Below are 24,868 nucleotides of genomic sequence, written 5' to 3' on the forward strand. Positions count from 1 at the left end.
TAGTGATACATATGTAAATTAAAGTAAATATACACTAGTTGTACAGCTCATACTATATTCTAATTTAGTATAATTTAGAATCACATCATATAGAAACTATATGATGTGATGTTACAGTGATTCAATATAGGATGCCATACTACAACTTTGGACAGTGTTTCCATAAATGTTTACTCCCAAATCTAAATCCACAAACATAATTTCTTGAGTCAGGGTTATCTCTACTTCTCTGTTCTCTCACAGAAGGTGGCTCATTGTTTAACATGGATGAAAGCCCTGAATCGGTTGTGTCCCCTACGGGAGGAAAAGCGAGAAGCAGGGGGCGTCCTCCGTTATGTCTTGACACACTTACACTCACAGGCTTGATGCGCTTTTTTCCCTCTGAACTGGGGCAAATTTCAAACAAATCTCCTCCACCTATCACATCCTGTCCTTTGCAGTTTACACCGGGAGTGAGCAGGAGGAGGGAGAAGAAGAAGAAGAAGGAGAAGAAGAAGAAGAAGGAGAAGAGCTGTCTTGGAGCTGACCTAAAAACAACTCCTCGTGGACGTTCTCCATGTCTCAAAGACACAAGGCCACACTATCAAATATTTACCAAAAAGCTGTACCAGATCACTGTGCAGGGGGGCGTGCTTGGTAAAAAGGTCTTTGAAAGTGATTCAAAGGCATCTGTGCAGCAGTACATCGGATCTCTCTCTGGTCTTTCAATGGCGATGTGGAGAGAAAGAAAAACACTTCCTTTCTCTCCCACTTGCCCTCAATTCAGCTGAGTGATTATATGGGCCAGTATACAGTCTTTCAGTGTGACGGATGCTAGCTGTAATTCTTTCAATGCTCTGGGATCTTGAGAGAACATTTGCATATGTATGATCAGGCTGCACAATAAGTAATCTTGCCTACACATGCATGGATTCACTACACACCAGTGACTTAAGCCCTCAAACCCAATTTCACATACTCCTCGCAATTAAGGTGCTTTTTTGGATGTTTTGCTATTTTGGATTACGATTACTCAGCATGTGTTTGACAAGCTGCAAACCTGAAAAGGGAGCCCCGGAAACCATATCATTCATATAAATATGAGTGAAAGTACTCAGTGGTGCGCAACCAAGCTTTTTTCTGGCATTGAGGCAACATTATTATAGTGGCATCCCAGCTGCATTACGTACGCCGGCCACTAGGGGGTAGAGCTCCTCTGCTGTGAGTGGCTCCAGAGATGAAGAAAACTGATGCCATGATTTCAAATGAGCGGCCTTGTAAACACGCCACAGACAGTTGTTAAAGATGATAATGAAAACGGGGGTGCCAGAGTGCACAACACAATGAATCCATTTTCCAATATGGATAAGAGGAAGGACAGGAGGCCAAGGGACTTCTTGTAACAGCTATAGGTAAGAAAAAAAGTGATTTTACATCATCAAGAAGGAGCCTTTACAATACGGCTGTCTTAAATCCTCAACCCCCTGACAGCATAATAGCCTCACTCACTTCTTGTAGGCAATTATTGTAGCTTTTAATTACATTGTTGAGGAAAGTGACATCTCTGTCACTCAATTGTGTCTGCTGTGTTCGTTCGGTGTATGCTGCTGTCACTCAGACCTGCCAGGTGTTCGTTTGGGACCATGTGCTTTCTTGCCTGTGTACTTCAGTGTGTTTGCAACTGAGTGGCAGTGACACATTTGATCAACTTGTGCGCGGGGGTGACAACAGGGTGGTGAGAGCAGCTGATTTGCCTTTGTACAGGTGACACCGGGTTGTCACCCACAAAGTCTGCATCATCTGTAGAGGGACAGTTAAAAGATGAGTCTTCTCTTCTGTACTCTCTTCTCCACACTTGCACTGTCTGTACACCCAGGCCAAACAGGCCCAGCCACCCTGATAAGATCCTGTGTACTGTCACAAGAATTGACGGGAGGCGATCCGGGCTAGAGGCCACCGCGAGCTGCCTCGAAGCACTGTGAGTCACTGTCAGTATTGGCCAGCATGTCCATCACAGGTCTGACCTCTGAAGAAACCCCATCCCTCTGCTGTGGCCTAGTCTTGCAGGAAAGCTACACACAAATATATAACGTGTACATACAGACTGCCCTGAGGCAAGTGAAGCAGAGATAGTGGATGGAAAGCAAGCGGAAGGCCAAGGGGAAACCAAGGAAAGATGGTGAAAGAGGAAAGAGCGGAAGGGGGGAGGAGTTGGACTGGGGGCTATAAGGAACCTAGCAGGAAGAGTAGTTGATGGATAGAGATGGAGCAAAGATAGGCAGCTGGAGACAGGGATGTATTAGATCGAGGAAGATAATTTCATATGACATGATAAGGAGAAGGAAGCTCTTATAGACAGAGAACGATGGACTGGACTTAGCTTTGGCTGGAGGCAAAAGGACACAGAGGAATGTGTGCAAGGATGAAATAGCAATGTAGAAAAAGAAGAGTTGTGGAGAATAAAGCGTGCTTGCAAACACTAAGTAACTGTGGAGATAAGCAGATAAACAAAAGAAGAACACTTTAAATATGCCTTTTTGCTTTCTTGCGCTTTTCTGTGCGCTACGTATGAAGCTACAGCCTACACCCAGTTAGCTTAGCTTAGCATAAAGCACTAGTTTACACACTATACAGTATGTCTACTGAGTGTAAATACAACCATTCCACCAGTAACCAGTAACATCCTGGAGTCTCTGCTGGTTGCCTGGCAACTGGTCTCACTCACAAAATACGCACATACTGTATCCCTGTCATTTTTACACACAGGTTTTTGCACGGATTAAACAAACAAAAGATTTAACAAGTTAATTAGTGAGCATCAGAGCTGCCCATAGGCAGATTTTATTGCTTCTGGACAGAGCCAGGCTAGCTATGTCCCCTTTGTTTCCAGTCTTAATGCTAAGCTAAGCTAACCAGCCGCTGGCATTCACAGCATATTCACCGTACAGACATGAGAGTGACATCGCTCTTCTCATCTAACTCAACAAAGAAAGCCAATAAGCGTATTTCTTAAACTGTCCAACTATTCCTTAAAGCCATACAGTACCATGTCGGACTAATGCCTCATAATCTCCAGCGAATGGGGAGCAAAATACATTTTAAATTTACCACAAAGTTGCATTTGGGAACAAAACATGAGGTGCAAGCTAATTAACTTCTAACCCTGAACAAATTGCTTTCTGTCTGCTCCAGATCAGCCAGATTAAAAATACAGCTCTTGTTGAAATATAATAGAGACGGACGTATAACAGCATTAACAGCAACGACGAGCCTTATCAATCCAAGCACACATAGTCCATTAGCAGACGCAAAGACTTTGAGCTGATTAATTGATTTTCAATTGGCAGAGGTGATGTGGCGGCCACAAGCACAGCATGATGGCTTTATGGGGGGAAAAAAATCTGTTTGACATCCCCTGGATATTGTTATCCCTTACACACATACACCAGCACCCTGCACTAGTAAACCCCTCGAGTGTGGTTATGATGATGTTAATTGAGAGGTACCAACTCCATGCTCCTCATGCCATGCAGCTCGCAGGGAACAGGATAATCATCGGGACTATGCACAGGCTCTTGCTCTCTGGCCCAAAATCCTTTGCTGCTAGGTGTTCTCAGGGGCTTAGCTGGTGTCAGGAACCCTTTTCATCCCTCAGAGCAGCCTATTAAACTTGCCTTTATTATACAGGGTCCTGATACACCCTAAAATAAGGTCTGGAAAGACTCTCAGGGATGCTGTTGGTTTTATTTCCACATTTAATATGTGCAGCTTGCACTGGCAACATCTTGAGAGCTCTATCTTATAAACTGTTATCGTTCTAACATTGTTATCTGAACATCACACATCTGCAGATGCACAAACTGAGGCATGCACAAAAGGCAGATGCAAATGCATAAAAACTATATAACCAATTTTTGATTTTCTCAGCGCTTCATCTTCAGAGTTTATACATCCAAATTTGGATATGTGAAACCTCCCTGAATACAGGCTGTCTGGCTGCACAAAATGAAATGTGATTGGCTCACTATCTGATACCCCCCAAGCCTCTTCACGGAGAGAAGCGGCGTTATAACTTTGAGGAGGGGCTCCAGTGTTTTTGATGCAATCTCTGAGGTAAACATGAGTCTGAGACGTGACGGTGAAAGCAATGATTCATCGCGGAGACAGGGGGCATACTGTAAGGCAATTATCAGCATACAAAAAAAGACAATGTTGATACACGAGCAGAGGTGTACTTTGCAGAGGAGAGTTTATTAGCATTAGTCATCAGACCTAAAGCGACAGAGCAAATGGGCCTGCTCATATACAGGAAATTGGCTAGTAATGGAGAAAAAAACCTCTTTCTTTTTGAGGAAGCTATTCAAGAAGCAGTTTCATTACTACAAGCCAGTGCATTCATTACTGAGGACATTATGTCGCTAGAGTAAACATATCAGAATATCACGTATTCCGGTGCCACAGTACAGTCTTAATATGCATACTGTAGTGGCTTGATGTATTGTCACCTATTTACATTGTATCTAACGTAAATAACTAGCAGTGTTACATTATTTCCATAGCAAGCCTTATCTATTTTGCCATTTTTCTGAGATTGGAAGTATTGCCTGAACAATAATTACACTTCCGCTCAGCTGCTTAGCAGTGAAGCAGCAGCAAAGTGAGGGATGCCGGATGCCTTTCAGCATTATCTATCTATCTGTGAAATTCTGCAAATGAAGAGGATTTCAGCGTTGCCAGAAACTAAATGCGTTGAAGTAAATCACCGTGGTCAATAATCCTGACCTAATGTGGTGACTAAACTCCACTGACATACCTGCTCACACCCACTGATTTCTCTCTGATTCAGGCTCCTGCTGATTCAGTGTTAGATCCTGTACGGTTTTAAACTGATGCTTCTTCAGGCAGAATATCATGTTTGCAGAAAATGGTTTTTCTCTGTAGAATTTTTGCCTCCATCAGGAACCTTTTTTTTCTTCCAGATTGTAGCAGAAAAAAGCTTTCTAATCCCCAAGGAGAGATGAATTTAGGACACATTCTCATTTGCTGCATTTCTTATCATCCCGATTGGAACATAATGTGAAAGTTACATTGAAGCATGGTGCCGCAATCAGGAATACCAATAAAGTGTTATCTTGAACTCTTCGTGTTTCTTTGTCCATGTAATTGTTGTCAGCATCCAACTCATAACACAACTGAAGAATTACACCAGTAGATGTGTATTTGAAGAGTGTCACTTTCAACCCCCCCCCCCCCCCGCAATCAGTTTCTTTAGAACTGCCCTGATTTCCATCTTTTCTCCCTGAGTGGGTTCAACATTAATTTTGTTTTTGGTGGTGAATATGTATTGGCATTAATCCAAGATGATAAAAATTTGCAAGTTTAATTCTGCCCTCTGAAATCTCAGCTGCACACTGGCTGCTTATGAATAGTGTTTTTCCCCCCACAAACATTTGCAATAAAAATAATTACAGCCAAATAAAAAGCCTTGATGATAACTCAGTGATTTCAAGTGCACTTTATGGTCTATTGTCTAAATTTTCTAAAAAAAAAATCAAGTGCTAAGAGTTGTTTTGTTGTCTTATAGAGCGGTAATGAGCCAAGTGCAGTCTGTCCTCAAACTCCATATCTACGTGACTCAGCTATTTCAGCCAATTCATCGCCAGCCTGTCACAACAATGGAAGCTAATGAAGAAAATGGGCATCTCAACCATGCTCTTTTCAAAAACTCACAATGCTGCACCCGTTGTTACAGCAGCAGAAAGTGGGCTTCATGACAGCTTCCCCCAACTTCACTTGTGTATCTTTAATGTGTCACTTGAAATATTAAGTCCTCTGTGTTATCTATAGTACAGTATATACAAGAATGGAACTGGAGCTCCATGTTACTTTAAAGAAATGTAACTCAGGTAATGTAGTTAGATAAAAGCAAAAACTAGGTCAGTGAAAATGTACTATTTAGTCTTCAAATCAAAGTGCATTAACATGTCGGCATATACCTGTATATTTAGAATCTGAACAGTATGATAGCACACAACTGATCAAAGATGCCACTTTTGGACTCGAAGTTGAAATGGTTCCTGAAATGCAGACAAGAATCTGCTTTTTTCTCAAGCACTCTTAGACATTTTTGATGGACATACAGTTGAATTTGTAATGTTTCCAATTTTCTGTGCTCTATTTCTACATTTATCTAGAGGCTGAGGTCCCATCTGGGCCGTCATGCTCTTTTAAACAGGAGTAAACAACCACAAAATGACGGTCAAATCCCAAACTGGACATGGAATCCACAGTGAGTGGACTTTCTCAGCAAAGCAGTAAACCGCAGAAAATGCTTATATTTTTATAGTGGATGTTCGCGTTCACGTCACCTTCTGTTTGACTCATGGATGAGAGTTTCAACATTACAAATTACACAACTGGTGCTTTGATGATAACTGTACACTTTCGTCTGTATTTCCATGTCATCATGTTTCCCTCTAAATTAAACTGGGCACACACAGTGAGGCATCATATTGCAACGTATTGTCACTGCTGAAACTAATTAAAGCCATAGCAAATGGATTGTTGGGGGGGGCTGTGGTAGAGCAGGTCATTCACTAATCAGAAGGTTGGTGGTTCGATCCTCCTGTCTGCATGTGTCTTTGGGTAGATACTAGGGATGTGCAGAGGGCCCAGTATTTGTATTTGTATCTGTATTTGTTGAGGCAGCAAAATTATTTGTATTTGTATTTGAATAAAAGTGGAAAGAGTCTTAAGAGTCTAAGAGTCTTTTTATTAAGCCATAACGCAGAGACAGCACACCGTGTGGTGTGTAGGGAAAAACTTCAAAGGTGATTATTGCTTTGGACTTTTCACTTTTATTGCCTATTTTTTACAACCTAACTTTGTGGAAAGGAGAAGGGGAACAGCAGGTTATGGAGAGTCCCTTGGGAGCACTTCGCTTGTGTCAGTAGCTCAGCTTTATCTCTGGGGAACACCCCCAACTCCGGAAGTGATGTCCAAATTAGGAAATGTGAGTCATGTAGCAGGTAGATGTGACTCCCCTCGTTGAGATCTGTTGATAGATGTAACAGCGGAGCACAGGGGAGAGACTGAGATAGTGATGTCATCAACCTGAGCACTGGTATCTAACTTTTTTTTTCTTCCCAAAACCAAATAATTTTTAAAATATTTGTATATTTTATATGTAAGTATTTGTAAAAAACCCACTATTTGTGCTTTGCCGAATAACGTATTTGTATTCAGGCACAGCCCTAGTAGATACTAAACCCGATGGCTGTGCTGCCCTGTGTAGGAGCTTGCCGCCATCGGTGTGTGCTGCTGCCTCGGAATCCCATAGACATAACTTAAATAAGTGCACAAGTCACACTGAGCAAACACAGCAAATAAACTTCAGCATTACATTGCCAACCTAGGAACCTTTACCAAAAAGCCAAGAAACATAAATTGCTGTTGACATAAACGAGAACCAATAAATCTGTCAAGCAGAGTGGCCTGCATATTGAGGCTGCATGTAACATTAATTGGACTGAAAGACAAATGTTGCTCTGAGTTTCAGTTCACTTTTGCACTTAGTTACTATAAGAGTCACTGTAGCAAGCAACAGCGTATCAAGTGGTCCTTAAATATAATCTGCAACCGTGGAAGAAAAGTCTGAGTGCATCTGGTGGATAATAGCAACTAAGAACACACTTTTTTTCTTACTCTTCAATAAATGCAACTTACAATATTTGAATTATAAAAGGCAAAATTACTGATTTTTAATTTTCAAGAAAGTATGCAAAAAAAAAAAAAAACAGCAACAAAAAAACCCAGACTTTATTACAATAACAAGAGCAAATGTAACCCATTACTTCCACCGCTGGGTATATCTGAGATATGTGAATGATGACTGACTTTGGTAAAAGACAAAAACCTGAGGTACCTTGAGGTATTTTTTGTTTTAGCAATAATATTGTATCGAATAAATTCCTATATCCTTGAAGCTGTTCAAAAAGTGAGCAGTACAGTAGGTTTGCCGTCTCTCCTGCTGTCTTCTTTCTACTCGTTAGATGATTTTCTTCTTGTTCACTGGTGTATGTGCCACAGAATGATAATAGAGTCCCATCATTGTAAGGAGATTGTGTCCTGAAATGGGAAGCAGCGGCAGCTGAGTCCTTTGGATCATCTCTCCACAGATTAAAAGCTTATTCAAATTATATTTCTCCCTCTCTTATAAACAAGGCGAGCTTTGCATTCCCTGCAGAGAAGTGCTGGTAAGTAGCTTTGCAAACATTTGGGTCTAGAAGCGCACAAATTGAAGCTTGAATGAGCTACTTCTTGTTTGTGAAATGAATGCCCAAAGACGTAAATGGATTATAAGTCATTTAACAATATTGTGGAAAACAAATGTGGTAATTGTTTTTGTAATCTGATATTGACTTAAATAAATTGTTTCATCATTGTTAGAGGAAGGGGAAAAAAACTCCTCCTTCATTTGCGCTGCTACATAACCAGAAGGAATTTTGTAAATAAATTTACCTTGGACATTGCTCAACATAGTTAAAAAAATCATTGTGTTAAACGATTTTCCCTGAAAACCAAATATGATCTTTCAAAATGACATTTCTCAGGCACAGTTAAACCCCCACGGAGCCCTATTAGTGAGCGGGTTTGTCATAAGTGGAAAAAGCAATGGACGGAACAAAATCACAGCAGTATTGGAACAAGATTGCAGTAAATAGCAGATTTTCTTTGATCGCTCCATTTTGTAGGCAACTGAGCACTCGCCTTGGTATGAAAAAATAAATCACGTACTTTCAGTGGAAGAGCTTAGATCCCCACAATAGCGATCGGCTGCGCTGTACCAGTTCTGCTCTACTCTAGCTTTTGGCAGCTTGGCAGTTCCAACACTTTGCATATTCATGTGAAACTATGCCTGATGATGAGACTGCAAAGCCCTGACACCTTGTTGCAAACACAGTCGATAGTAGTCAGACGCTGGCCCTCTGTATACTGTAGGACTGTAGATATCTTTACTGTCAGCTTGTTGTCTGTGTCTTACTGCGATGCTTCCTCCAGTCAAAAGCATTTAGGGGACAGGAAATCCTGGGCTTTGTCGCGGTTCAACGATGGCTTGTGATGAAAATGAAACAGAGCATCACCTCAGCACAACTTAGGAGACAGGAATTGTTTTAATAAGATGGAGTTATCCTCTCCCTTATTCTTTAACGAACCCATAGACTATTGATACCGCGTACCCACACAGGTCATATCATCATCTGCTTCTCTGCCAAAATAAACTTTTCACTCACTGGCGAGCCAAGGTTATGCATGAATTATTACTGTCTAATCTTCCAAGCTATTAATGTCCACAGATGCTAATTTCCGAAATGCCCCTGAAATGATTCAGAGCTACTTTCTATGCATCTATATATGACATGTTACATACTGAGAAGTGTGATTATTATTACACAGTAAATCCATTCAGGTCACTCAAGTCCAAAACATTCTGCCGGTGTATTTTGGCCTTCAGAAATTCTGAGCACTTTTGCAGCGATAATGCAGCGCTAACTTTCCAGTAAGCACTCACGTTCTACAGTCAGACCGTATTCAGATCCATCTAAAGGAATGATGTGCAATTACTGTCCCTACTCCCCTCCTAACCCCGCACTATTTGCACACATGCATGCATGCTGCCACGACATACTGCCTCAACAATTCAAGCTGCGATGTCATATTGCATTATGAAGAATGACCTTTGTCTTTGCTGTATCATAAGCCCGGAGTCTGTACTTAATCAAACAAGATTAGTTCAGTTTACTAAGTCTGCTCAGTAATGGGTGCACAGAGGACTGGTGGCACGAGGGAGAAGTCAAGCTGAGTGGAATTCACCCCCTCTGTCGTTTGAATGACATCTATGAGTAAACATTCACAGTGGCTCAGCGGGTTACGATGCCCTGCAACTGCAGCATTCTAGGTTTAAACATGTTTGTTTTATCTTGGCTTGTTATTTTAATTGAGTTCTATTTCATATGTTACAGTTATTCTAGCCAATTTTTCTAGACAATCCGTTCTCCTCTACTCTCTATTGTACACAGTAGAGCACCAGAAGACAGGCGCCAGCACCAGCACAATCATCAATATAAAGTAGTGTCCGTAATTGGGTTAAATTGGAGAATTGTGATTCCTGTATCAGTGAATCTGTTGTATTAAAGATACCTTCAGCTGGTCACTAAATTCTTACTGTGTCCAGTTATCAGTAAACCATCACTAATATAAATGTATTATTCTATCTATTATTATATCTTTTACAAATGTCATAGTTTATCATCCTTGACATTTTCTGTATGTTCATAACAATAAATAAATAAGAAATGTTTATATTTAAAATAGCTAACAGAAAGTGTGAAGGATGGCTGTTAGTTGGTTAGTTTGTCAGGTTTGGGAATTAAATAATATCATATTCATATGACAACAGCCATAAACACAGTGAAATTAATTTTTCAGTTAAGGTGAGTGAGCTAAATATGAATATATAACAGATATGTGTTCCATTTCAGCATTTATAAGACCAGTGCGTAGGATTTAGTGGCATCTAGCTTCCCTTCCATGCATGTAGGAGAACCTACAGTGGCCGTGAAACTCGCCAAAAAAAGCAAAGGCCCTCTCTAAAGCCAGTGTTTGGTTTGTCTGTTCTGGGCTACCGTAGAAACATGGCGGCGCAACATCCGTGGAGAGGGACCTGTCCCTATGTAGATATAAAGGGCTTATTTTAGGGTAACAAAAACACAATGATTCTTATTTTCATGGGATTATACACTAATTAAAACATACTTATGAATATTATCTTCCATTTCTGCCAAGTCTGTTCTGCTGGATGCCACTAAATCTTACACACCTTTGAGTGTTGGCATATTCAGACAATCTGGGCTAGATGCGGCACTCAACCAAATGGGACTGAGTGAATATATCAAAAGTAGAATGGTTCATAAAGATCCATCAAATTAGATCAATTTTTGCTCATCTCATGTAGTTTTGCCAAATATGAAGTCTGAGATTAACCAGGATTTGTTTGTGCATGTGTGCACATGTGAGTGTATGTGTGTATCCTCTGTATTTTACATGCAGGGCCATGTGCCTCTGTGCTCCTCTTAGACATGTAGGTCCTGCAATTGCCTTTTGAGAGCCCCTCCCTGTCACACTTAGGTGCCTTGTGATATGTGACTGCATGCAGATAAACTGTACCATGCGTCTGATGTGACAGCTCCTGATAAAAACGCACACAAATGACTTCATGTCTTCATGAAACTGTCAAGAGTGAAAATCTTCCTCCTACCTCTCTGCTTCTCTGCAGTGTTGGACATGCACAGAGTACATTACCATTTCTCTTATGTTTTAAAAAATGTAAAAGCATATGCTTTCATCTCTCTTTACCAGTGGAGGCCTTTTTCAGTCGGCACCTGATGTGCAGAGTGTAAAACGGCCTTCATTAGAGCTATGCCTCAGTGTTAACTGATAGAAAGTTGCTCAACTCTGGCACCCGAGAGTTTTGCCCAGGGCATCAGCTCCCTCTATCAATTAAATGGAAGCTAATTAAAGCCATTTAGACAAAATGAAACAATTTAACACACGTTGCTTGCCACAGGTGATGAAAGTCTTGAGATATGTGTATCCAGGAGGGAGTGTATGATGACTTTGTATGTTTTTTTTTTTGTTTCCACCAGGACAGCAAATCCATAACCCATAATTATGTGTTGGACATTTTCAAGTTCTTACACACTCTAGAGATTGTTTTCTTTGAGCCTTTCTTTGAGCATGTGTAGCCTGTTTATTAGAGTGTTTAAGGGCGTTTTCAGACCAATAGCTTGTTTGCTCTGGTCTGAATCATTGGATAAGCTGTTAAACAAACCAAAATGTATCACTACACGCCATGTAAGAACGTCCAGTCCAATTCATATCTCGATTTACTCTCTGGCTATCTGCTAGTAACTACTAATTTCGCTCATCCGCACCCCAGTATGTAAAGCATACCTGGCTACAAGAACTGTTTACCGCAAACTTGAAGGATACGCCAAGTAGTTGGGCAGGAAAGAGGTCCGATCACGTTCCAACCACAAACAAACCACTCCAGAATTTGTTTAGGGGACCTTTTGATGATGTGGTCTTGGTATGGTTGTTTTGGTCCGCACCCAAGTACGATTGCTGTGTTGAGTCCAATTCAACCACACTAAACAGTAGAGGTCTGAAAATGCCCAAAGTTGCTTGTTTTGAGCTCAAAGATTTCAGTGGCTTTGGTGTTGGTGGTAAAGAAAACACACTTAATTTCAGACTCATTAAGTTCAGTTAACTATGATGGATTCGTTCACTTGAAACAGGACCAAGACCAAAACTTTCAGGTGTCTCACTGTAGTTATTTGGTGCCACCAAAGTTGGAGAGGGCATTATTCAAACATTCAAACCTATCCAGACAAATCAACCAGGAGGAGTAAATGCACCCGAGTCTGAATAAACTCCAAACACACCCTAAGAAAGTAATCTATAAAGCTTTTATCCATTCAAGCATCCTATAATGTTGATCAGTGGCTCAAGTATGGCATAAATACTACTCTACTAATATGGAGTAAGGGGGTTTGATGTATAGCTATAGGTAGATCATGGCACTAACATAGCATACGCCACAAGCAATTTGATTCCCTATAGAAGTCAACAGCCTCCAGTACTTCACTGTTAGAGATTGAATTATACATCTCTGCTGTGTCAATGTAGGCTCAAAATATATGCACTCACGGTCCTGTATATGCTGCCTTGGATAACATGCACTTGTCAATTAATTACTGCTATAATGTCTGTTATGAAGATAGCCTTCTAAATGCTTCATCTAGCAATAGAAAGACTTCAAAACATGTTATGCAGTGGGAGCCTAAATGTCAAGTTTTGGATTTATAATGTGATCCCAACTTCAAATGGGTTAAAATAACAATGCATCATAGTAATGACTGCAATCAGTTCCCACAGTTTCAAAGAGCCACGTCTGTGAATAGCAGCTAACATATTCTAATGGGTGAGAAAAAACTATAACCTTTCTTTTATCAACAGAAAATACCTCAGAGGAAGCGAAAGTGAGTTCTTTTCTGATGGGCAGGGATTAGTATGTGGACTAGGTGAAAAGAGTTCTTTCAGAAAGAGAGAAGAGCAAATGATATATGGCAGAGGGAGAAGAAAACGAAAGATAGAAGAAGAGACAGTCTGCTAGTTCCAGCACAGTGAAGTCTCCAGCCTGCTATCAAATCTAAGCGGTATGAGACTGCAAAATGCATTAATGCCTATTGAAAATATCCTCACTGCCTGATGGAATCCCATAGGAGATATGAACAGTCTTACCTCAATATCAGCTTGAGATCTAATTTGACAAATGGATACCTATTACACTATTTCCTATGATAGGCGCACTAGGCAGTGGAGTGTGGGTGCTGCCACTTTGAATTTAGAAATAAAACATCCCCTTCTAAATTCCTCCTCTCCTTTACCTGAGCCTCTAGATCTACTTGGATTTGTATGTTATCTTTAGGATGTATTTTGATTGAATTCACAGGAATGCTGCCTATGCTAAAAAATGCATTAACTACAACTTCAATATATCTTCATCAAGCTGTGCTGCAGAGGTAAAATGAAAGTTGGCTTTTGACATGCGGTTCACTTTCTCCTTTGAACATGGTGTTTGACCTTTTTCTGTACTCTATGTAATTAGCATTGTGCAAACACATAACTCATACAGTGTTGACAGACGTGACTCACATTAATCATTTGTACTTCCATAACCCCCCCCCCCACAACCACCACCACCGCTGCCAAAACACACACCTACTCACAGTCTTTGCTCATATCCTCGCACATATCTCTGTCAAATTCCCCTCCAAAATGTAATTAGTTATTCAGAGTGTAGAGTAGTGTCATGCATGTGAGAGAATCTATCTGTAGCTGTGGTTTCTTTTTCTCTTTTTAGATGTGAATTTACCTCTCAGATACTTAATTTGAATGACCCTCTCAGTGAATTGGTGACATCATAGGTGATATGAAACAGCACCACTTGCGCTAGCTCACCCGCAGAGCTGGGAAGTAATATCATTATCTTCTCATGCTAATGATCTAATTTTTCTAGCGAACTAGCAAACTAGCAAACTAGTGAAAACAGAGTGACATTAGGGTGAGATTTCTGCAGTGGCAGCTTTCCCTTTTTCAAACAATTAACACCTTGACATGGGGTGCTCTACTTTATTTCAAGTTACTGATTAAGAGAAAAAAATGTCAGATTTATGAAGCTTGTTTTAAAATTATTAAGATACTATATGTAACTTTTGCTGAACAATGGCCACTGTGACTGCAAGTAGCAATTATGGTATGTTGATTTTCAGTTGCTTTAAAGTAAAGATGATATGGGCAAAATAATCCCCTATATACACTATAGTGCACCATACTAATAGTACTGTCTGCTGTTTTATTTGAATATCTGAACTCTGAATGTGTAAATTTAGCCATTATTTTGCCCTTAAATTAGTATTTTTTTGTACATTTCCAACATCTCAATTTTATGCTCACTATACCATTAGCTATTGAGTGTCTATTATATGGGGAGTAGTGGATGAGTGAACGAATGAGTGATTTCGGACAAGAACTATATTATTATATTACAATAAATAACATTATTACACGTGAAAGACAAACAAAGAATTATCACCTGAGTCTGTAGTTCCCCTCAGCTCTACAGAACTTTGCAGGATCTTGAAGTGACAGACTGACTAGGTGGACATACCTGTAGTGCAGCATTTAGCAGCTAAAGAGCCAGATACTTAACTCAGAATGCAATACAGAGCCAGAAATAAAGCAAATGTTGGAATTAAATTCATCAGGTGGTAGGATGCTAATGCTGCTCCATATCTGCTGTGCTGTGTGTGTAAATTAGCAATGTTTCGCTAACAAGTTCGCTATCGACATAAAAGTTGATGATATGTCAGTGTTGTGTTTACAGCTCATTACAGACATCATCAGTAGGCAACCTGACTAATAAACAAGTGTATGGTGCTAGTATGTCTCCTGTTGAGGTAAGGAGTTATCTCATTTTACTTTTGTCATAAAATTATTCTGAAATATCATGTAAGAGTAGCGCAATAGTTGCATAACAAGAGTCATGAAGTCAGTGAAATGTTTAGTAACGTCAGTTGTACTAGGTGAGAAAAGAAAGCTAGCATGCTAACGTTTGCTTACATTAGTGAGCATAAGCTACTCATCACAACACAGCAGGTAAGGTGTTAGCAGCAACACTCTAAGTGTATTGAACTAAGCAATGGTGAACTTTATTGCTTATTTATTATTTTGAAAGTTACATGGTCTCCCTTTGAAGACCACACACAAGATGAAATTACTTTTTAAAGTGAATACTTTGTGTGCAAAAAAACCCCCAACAACAACAACCTATTTCTCATTTTGTTGTAAGAAAGTAACAAGGTTTTCTTGTTATGATGAGATACACATCTTGTAATGGAAAAAAACGTCTTGTTTTCTCATTTCTCTTGTTGTAACAAGAAAAGTTTAAACGACTGTAGCCACCGCTGTGCTGCAGAAATGGATGAGCAGGAACATTTGAATGAACCAATTCTACAAGTTTAAAAAGCACAAAATGAAAATGACTCAGATGATCTACTGCAGAAGGAATTGTCTCCAACAGAGTCACTGGGTAATCACAGACATTTTAGGATTTTGCATTATTTCTCACAGGACATCTTGTTCTGTCAATTTTTGTTCTTCTACCTAACCTGCTGCCATCAGTGCAGTTTCTATTTTTTTATTATGACAAAAATGTGCAAAAATGTCATGATTAAAGCGTCCTGTTTTAATAAGAAAACCTTCTGGTTATAAAGAGCAAGCATTTGTGTTTGCAACAAATGCCTTTGTATTTTTATCTTTGTGTGGAAGCAGAGATAATGTGATATGCTGCACATAGTGTGGATATGAAAAATAACTTGTCTGAATAAAATGGGTATATTTATACACAGTAAAAATCTTCCTGTGCAGCTTTAACAATCACATAAAAGCAAATATTATAAAAATAAATGATGAAAGAATGTATAAGCATGATATATAACCGTAAAATAAACTACACAGAAAAGCATGTACATAAATTGTAAAGAAGTGATAAAACAATGATGAGCCTTCTGGCATTAGCTCCACTAACGCAGGTCGTTTCAAAGTCTTGGGTCCCTCATGGCAAATGCTCGAGTCTTAAACCCAGATCTGAGGCTGGCACTGACTCATAGGAGGTTAAAAAATTTGCAACTCAGTGTTGGACCAAACCCAATCTTGCTCATCAGTTAAGTTCACAAGCAACTCTAAATTTACATTTAACCATTAAAAAGATATTTCTTTGTGCACTAGTTGAAAATAGCTGCTGCACAAGACAAAATTCTTTGGATATGTTTAAACATTGAAGGATATAAGCGTCAATGACTTTCTGCAGATTGCTAAATGGTAAAAATGGCCAAGCCACTCTCTGATAATGTCAAATTCAGCTTCCCTCTAAAGAACTAATCAGAATAGTCCGCACTTATACTGATAAATGTCTTGCGCTTTCCAAAACTGATACATGGCCCTCTCATTCATCAGCATGATAAGGGTTTAGATGAGAGAAAGGCACGGATCTGGTTGATGGATTTACAGTGTTCATAACCACTCTGAAGATAGCTTCTCTCCTGCAGCTAGCACTACGTTTTGTGAGTGTTTCGTTGCCAGAAGCTGTGACTAATGCAGTAGTTGTCAGAAAGATTATCATTGCTTTAATGTAAGGAGGTGAACCAACACTAAATCTCGATAACAGTGGCAGGGAAATAAAACGTGGAAATTTCAGCTTTTGCTCTTTCCCTGCAGTTGATTGTGGCATCTCACAGCATACAGTGTAGAGAGATGATTGTTTCTTTTAAATTAAAAAACAGCTTCGTCCTCTGGTCGCTCATAACTTCACACCTTATCAATGGAGATAAAGTGGGCTGTTTGTTTGCTTAGCATTTATTGTTTTTTCATTTTTAATTTGTTCAGCTTTCTTTTCTCATCTGTACAGAGGAAATTGCCAATGCTAATGAGCGACAGAGGAGAATTATTCAGTTAGAGTCTAAGCTAAAATGAATGCTGTTTAATTTCTCAGATACATTAAGAGTATGTGTCTGTGGCTTAATCTCTACTGGGTAAATGTCATGTGAGCTGTGGACGGTGACTGAGTGGAACTAAACAACGGGATCAATGTGAAGTTAACTTGTGAGATGAAATTACAGTAGACTCCTGGTTAGAGAGACTCTCTTGTGACTGGATGACATCCCCTGTATTGTTATTGAAAATGAGTATCCTATAAAAACACTGCCTTTCTTTAATAGAATTTTATAATTAACTTCAGTAATATATTGATAGTTCACCCTATGTAGATGTATTTAAGTCCAAAGCATTAAATACAATTTAAATTAAATGTAAATGCAATTTACAAATGCAAATAGTGTTACTAGCAAAAATGGTTAAGTGATGCACAAATTTGCATATATTAGTACACTCAAAAGTGACTCAATAGTAACAAAATATTTGTTAATTGAGGAATATAATGTAAGACTCATGCTAAGCTAATTGTAATAGTAAATGGAAATTCGTCTGTGCCATGCACAAACTTACCTCTGCCTGTTCTCCTTCTCCCAGGGCGTTCAAGCAAAAGAATTCCCCGATGACTTGCACACCCATTAATAGTTCCGGGAGGGTAACAACAAGCAGGAAGTCAGTAGAGGGGCGTTTGGTTGTACTGTTTGAATGTATTTATTTATGTAAGATATTTATTGGTATTTATTAGGTTTACATTTGGATGTGTAAACGCCCCTCTACCCACTTCCCACTTGTTGTTACCCTCCTGGATGGTATGGTGTCTAATTAGGGTATAACTGTGTTTGTTTACTGTCTAATAAAGAACATATTATTTCTAGTTTTTGTCTAATTTGATACAAAGTACGGCTTATTACGTCTTATTTGTGTACCATAAAATAAAGAGCAACGAGAATTTCCTCTTACAGGCCTTGTTAGTCCTGCAAAAAGCTTTGTCTGGTCCCCCGCTTGCCAGGCTGTGTTAGAATCAGCTAAGGCTTTGCTGTGTAGTGCACCTGCCCTCGCTGCACCCAACTTCACACACTCTTTCAAATTAGAGGTAGATGCCAGTGCGTGTGGCGCAGGTGCTGTTCTTCTGCAGGAAGAGGAGCAGTCCATTGATCATCCTATCTGCTACTTTTCCAAAAAGTTTAGCAAACATCAGCTAAACTATAGTACCATTGAAAAGGAAGTGCTCACCCTGCTGCTCGCCTTACAGAATTTCAAAGTGTATATCAGGTCCAGTTCACAACCTGTTCAAGTCTTTACTGACCTGTTTCTTGTACAGAAGTGCAACTCTAACCAAAGGCTTATGTGCTGGTCCCTCCTTCTGCAGGATTTTAACCGGCAGATTTATCATAAGAAAGGTACGGAGAATGTAATCGCTGATGCTGTGTCTGGATCTTCTCAAATTTCACTTGAATTGAATATTACAGGGGGATGTGTAATTCTTGGGAAATGGGGTGTTCTGACTGTGGTGGTAATTTTTGTTAAAATATGTTTTACTTCATCAGATTGGATGTGTGTACGGGTGTGTGTGTCTGTGTGTGCATTTATGTAAATAGTTGTGTGCGTGTGTGTGTGTGTGTGTGTGTGTGTGTGTGTGTGTGTGTGTGTGTGTGTGGGGACAAGGAGGTGATTGGTAGATCAGCTTCCAGCTCCGGCAGGTGATTGGTTGTTTCAAGAGGAAGTCTGCTATATAAAGAGCTAAGATGGCGTTGCTGCTAGATAGGGGCATCTCCCATCTCCCTCCTCTTCCAACTGGTCACACTTCCTACCCAGATGCTGTTTAATCAGGTTTTGTTCCCTTCTTTTGGAATTAATAGGGGTGGACTGCCAGTTTTAGTTAACCTTATTTTCTCCTGTTTATTAGGGAGGTAAGGCATTTTATTTCTTTGTTTTTGTGAGATTATATTGATTACTTTCCAGTTTTTTTTCCAGATTTGTTTTGTTTATTATGTTGGCAGTTGTCCACCCAGAAGGTATATCGAGCTCTATCTGCAATATTTAATTTAGTAAAAAAAACCCACTTTCTTTATATTGAGCTATTTGTCTCTGTGGCTGCTTGGGACCTGGGGAAGATGGGGCTTGTTCATGTTGTGTTTTGGACATCCCTAGACGGGGTATAACAACATCCACAGGATATTATGATCATCGGCTTTATGGTGTTTTAGACGGATCTTTCCAGAAAGCCGCTGTGCAGCTCAGACTTGCATGAATGGTACTGGAGTCCCTCTGTGATCGCGCTCTGATGCACACTAATAATAAGCAGCATTTTTTAGATAATACTTTTTCCCTCTGATACTGGGTCTGGAACATCTGCACATCCAGCCAGCAGGTAATATGGCCACTAGCGTTTTGTGCTGTATGTAATGAAGTGTGTTCAAATCTTGCATCTATTCCCACAAATCAGTCACTTAAACTCTTAAACATTAAAACACTCCTGCTCAAGCTTTTACATACAAACCAGAGCTCAAATATTTTACTGAGCAGTATGGTAGTTTAAAAGTATAAACCCCCCTGAAAACTCTGCTCAGTCTACCCTTGGGTGCCTCCCTCTGTGGCAATGTCATTGCCAAGGTTTTAAATATTTATCAGAGGTATCGGTTAATTAAAACAGTGAGGGGCTTCAGATATCCTGCACTCTAATCCATTTTAACGAACATCTGCCAGCATTGCATATGAGAACATGTCATTAAACTTAGCTGTAAAAGTATGGTATTTTATAATCTCCTCCCAACCAAAACAGTGAGGCTGTCGAATTTATTGAATTCATTATAATAAACATGTGCTTGTGCTTTAAAGAAAATCTATGCAATAATCTTTGCCTAGGGCGTCAAATCATTTTGTACTAATCAACTAACTGAGTATGTTTCTTACTGCCAAGCATTTTGTATTTCATAAAACATTATGTTGTTTCCAAAAGTTATGTTGTTCTACAAGTGAAATCATACTTTCTGAATAAAACAAAAAGAACACTACAAGAGCGCAGGATTCTGCTACAATACCCCAAAATACCAATTTTGTCCACAATTTTGCAGTAAATCCAGTGCTCCCCCCTCCCCTCCCCACCTTTTTGGTTCGGTTGATTATCTAGTTTAGAGCCAAGCAACAGTAAGATTTACCAGCCTAACCTTTCTCCACAAATTTCATGAAAAGAAGCAATTATAGATTGGAACAATACATGAAAGAGAGCCATCACCGCATTGAAAACTCCCTTCTTTCTCAATAATGGGGGAGATAATCCTATCAAAAGTGAAATGCACTAACATTTCTGAGGTCAAGCCCTCAGACTGGCAACAAGCGAAAGGCCTTTACTCTGCTGCATTCACAAGAGACAGCAGACATGTTGGGACAAGTACCAGCTGTGCATTTCCATTATCTCAAGACAAAGTCCTAAAATGTTGAGCCGGTGCAGTCGTGTTGCATGGGCTGTTGAGTTTTGCAAGTTGTTGAGATTTGAAAATACTTTAGTTTTACTCTTTCGACCAAATATAGGAGGTAAGTCTCAGTACAATGCTCTGCACAAACCTTTATACACACAATTCATTTTCAGTGTAAACACTGTAATCCTGAAACAGTAAAATATGAACTAAGAGTGCAATACGTGAGTGCGGGGTGTTTTTCAAATAATTTATGAGGCTGCAGGATGTGCTGCCCCAACTGATGATAAGAGAAGCAAGGTTTTAACAAACGAGAGGGCGAAAGGAAGATAGGAAGACAGGAAAAAAAAAATCCTCCACTTTGATTTACAACTGGAATGGAGAGCAAAATGAATGTGAGGCTGTGAAGCTGAGACCTCCCATCTGCTGTGCTGTAGGACAGAGGCATAGCAGCCATCTGTGCCTGAATCTGTTTTCACATTTACATTTCGTAGGGGAAAAATCTGCAATCTAACAGGCCCGAGATTATGTAATCTGCTATCACAAGTATATTATATCCTTATATACAACGTACAGTACAAACACTATCTGTGTGAGTGAAAATCTGCTAGGGGCAAGAGGTAATTTCATTTCATTTTCAATGCTCTACTTGTTCCAATAACTCTGAGACAGTATTTCACAATGAATGTAGAGCTTGGTCATGACCATGATCTCAGCCCATTTATTTCAAATATTAGCATTATTAGCAAATCAAGACCCTTTGCAAATCTAGACCAATATGCAAGAACCAATGCTATTGCAGATTTGAAATAATCATTTCCTGAGAAGCAAACGCCAGAACTTTTCTTTAAAAATCAAATCACATCTTTTCTGCCTCCTCCACTGGACCTTGAGTCTATGACAAATGTCTCATATTTGAACACTGGCCAGACATCACTCTTGGGTTCCATAAATTACAAGGACAAAAGAAGAATTGACAGATTAGATAGGATGAATAAAACTTAACTTAGTAATACCAAACATAATGTAATGAACAAACTTTAGAGCATAATTACAGATATATAGCTAACAGCTAGCTAGCTAGTTGGATAGATTAGTTTAAATTTGATAAAATAGATAGATAGAACATGTCCACAAGATAAAAACATCACATTAACAGAACAAAGACCTTTCAATTGTACAACATCAGTGTATTCATACCCATAGTGTACAGCCTACATTCTCATATTTATGTTTACTGTAGTTTGTTGACCACATTAACTGCATTTGGGATAAAAGAACCCTTGTACATCTTTTTCTTTGAAAGAGGTATTCTATAGCGTCGCCCTGAGGGGACTAACTCAAACTCAGGATGTGTTTTGTCATTGATGATTGACAGAGCTTTCCTGTGTGTTGCTGTGCTGTAAAGGTCATCTAATGTCTTTTGTTGGCAGCCTATTACCTTCACTGTTGTCTTAACAATCTTGGTCGATTTGTTTCTATTTATTAAAGTCAAGTGCCCATGCCAGACAAAGATATTAAAAACAAGGATGCTCTCTAACAGGCTGACATACACTTTTTCAAAAAATGTAAGACTGACCCCAAACCCCTTCAGTTTCCTAATTAAAAACAGTCTCTACCTAGATTTCTTACATATAAAATAAACATTGTCTGTGAAACTCAGTTTGTCATCTATGTGTGTTCCCAGATACTTAAAACAGTTGACAATTGCTTTAGAATAAGTTCTTTTTGTTTTTCCAACATTAATTAACAATGAGCTGGACTTACACCATCTGGAAACCTGAGCGAAATAATCAGAGACATCCTCATTTTTATGGAAAAGACCCACTGAAGCCCTGTCATCAGCATATTTAAATAGCTTGAAATTGCTGCTGTGCAGTGTCATTTCATTGGTGTACACAGAGAATAGTACTGGAGATAAAACACAGCCCTGTGGGGCCCCTGTATTTAAAACAACCTCATCAGAGAGTACTTCTTAAATACAAACTCTTTGTGGGCAGTCAGTTAAAAAATCCTTGACCCAATGCAATAATGCAAGGCCCTCGCTCACCCCTAAGTCTAGAAGCTTTTGCAGAGTACATGAATTTGCATCATGTTAAAAGCCAAACTAAAATCATCAAATGAAATCTGTACATATGTGTTAGTCTTCTGTAGGTGACTGGTAATCATGTTGACCATAGTGAGTGTGGCATTCTCAGTCCCACTGTGGGTTTTATAAGCAAACTGTAATGGGTCCAGTTGTTGTGCTATGGATGAGGTGAGATGTTTACTGACAACTCTCTCCATGCATTTGGCCAGTACAGGGGCGGGGGCTACAGGACAGAAGTCATTCAAATCTTTGGACCCTGGCTTTTTGGGTACCGGTCTGATAATAGATGCCTTCCAGGCACGGTGCAGGTGTACAGTAAGAACTGGAATAGTTTGCTTAAAACTGACCTTAGCTGGATGGAGTATGTCCATGTAGGCCATCAGGTTCAAGTGCTTTATGGGGCTTAATCGGAGAGCGGCAGATGCCAACCTCCTCCTCAGACAGCTGGATTGTGGGGTTTCTGGGTATGCTGGCACAGATGGCGTTGCTCCTGTCTTTACAGCCTGTGGTGTCAGATTTTCCATAACAACGGTTAAGTTCATTCATAAAGGAGAGGCTGTCTATAAAGGTATTCTCTTGTCTTTTGGGCACTCTACCCATTGTGTTAAGTCCCTGCCATGCTTGTCGGGGGTCCCTGTGCAGAATTGGTTCTCTGCTTTGTTCTTAACCTCTAATTTGGCTTTGTGTATCTTGGCCCTGAGCTCCTTTCTTTTGTCTTTGACACTTTCAGTGTCATCCCTTAGGAATACCACCTTTTTGTCATTAAGGCATCTTTTCAAGTCTTTTGACAGCCGGGGCTTGTTATTAAGGAATACTTTGACTTCCTTGGTGTTGATTACAGATTCCTCACAGAATGGTGAGGGATATATGAAATAATACACTCTGTAAGCTCATGGGGGTCTCTGCATGAACCAAAAACATATCACAGTTTATAGTTTCAAAACAGCACTATAGCTATTCCTTACTTACTTTATCCCAGACTTGAATTCGTCTGTACTTTGGCAATAAGTGGATGACGTTCTGGTCTGATTTGCCAGTCAGAGGTCTGCATATTGCCTTATATGCATCCTCAATATTGCCATAACAGAGATCCAGGATGTGTGATGAGCGAGTTGGACAGTCGACATATTGCTGCAGAGTTGAGAGGTGTGCTGTTAAGGATAGTTTGTCAAAATCCCCCAGAATGATAGATGGATAGAAGCTGAAAAATATTAAATGAAAAAGTTGAGTAGCTGAGTAGTGGTTCATGAGTTTAAATTGTAGGAACTTTTTTGTATTAGGAGTTTAAACAATCAATACCTTCAAAGTGGGGAAAAAAATCTGAATAGGGTGGCTAGAGAGAGTGCAAGAGAAGGTCAGGGAATGACATAGAAGCGGTGAGACTTCAATGCCACATATCAGCCTGTCCCTGGATTCAGTGCGAGCCACCCCGCACGGATGATTCACATTGTGAGACGCAATTACCAGCGTGACATTTCCTTTTAATTGGGTTACCAATGACTTTTCCGAGGCAAAGGTCATTTTCTGGCACAAGTCAAAGTCTTCTCCCGCCTATATTTCAATGGAGGACTGATGAAGGATGGGTCTGGTGAGTGGCAAAATCACACTTGTGCAGAAAGTCATATTTACATATAATTTACAAGCTCTTTGGTAAGTGGAATTACAAAGGTCACAAGGCATATCAAATATAAATCCCAATGGAGACAACTTACTGTCCTGTACATGTGTAAAGAGATTATGTCACTGATAAACAAACTGAATCTCAAACAGTAAAGCAATAAGCCCCAAGAGGGCATGGCTGTGCCTAACAACACCCCTCAGCTGTTCTAAAATCACTGTAAACCATGGCCTCGTGGGGCTTATTGCTTTTATAAAACGGTTACTACATAAACCTGGCAAGGTTTCATAAAAGAAAAACACAGCAACAAAAAAGCAATAATTTATAGTTAACAAATAATCATTCTTCCGTCAAACAATGTAGTTCTCCAGCGACATTTAGTAAAATGGTTGCCAAGCAACACACAGACACAGTGGCAAGCATGCTCAAAGATTGGGGTGATTATAAACATTTATCTGGGCATTGCTATAAATTGTGAAATTGTTGAAGTAGTGTTCAATTATGTTAGCACTCTTCTTTGCTGGTACTGGGGTGTTTGACTCTGGACAGGTGTGTTTTAAGTGCGTGGTGCCAGAAGCAAGGTTATTGCTCCAGCATCTTCTTTCATTGTAGTTTGGGCGACAGAAAGATGGCAGAAAGATGGCAGGGACGATT

At 39.7% G+C, this 24,868-nt stretch overlaps 1 long non-coding RNA gene across 1 annotated transcript in view; it reads right to left on the bottom strand.

Annotated features, from left to right (window-relative positions):
- Positions 1–24,609, bottom strand: part of LOC121890650 — a 39,227-nt gene extending 14,618 nt beyond the window's left edge. The window contains exons 1-3 of the long non-coding RNA XR_006093868.1: positions 23,896–24,609; positions 23,566–23,797; positions 22,944–23,099 (exon numbers count right to left, since the gene is read on the bottom strand). This is a non-coding gene — a long non-coding RNA (uncharacterized LOC121890650). The remainder of the gene's footprint in view (positions 1–22,943; positions 23,100–23,565; positions 23,798–23,895) is intronic.
- Positions 24,610–24,868: the final 259 nt, after the last annotated feature.

This window comes from Thunnus maccoyii, chromosome 23 (genome assembly GCF_910596095.1).
Source record: "Thunnus maccoyii chromosome 23, fThuMac1.1, whole genome shotgun sequence".
NCBI classification, from domain to species: domain Eukaryota; kingdom Metazoa; phylum Chordata; class Actinopteri; order Scombriformes; family Scombridae; genus Thunnus; species Thunnus maccoyii.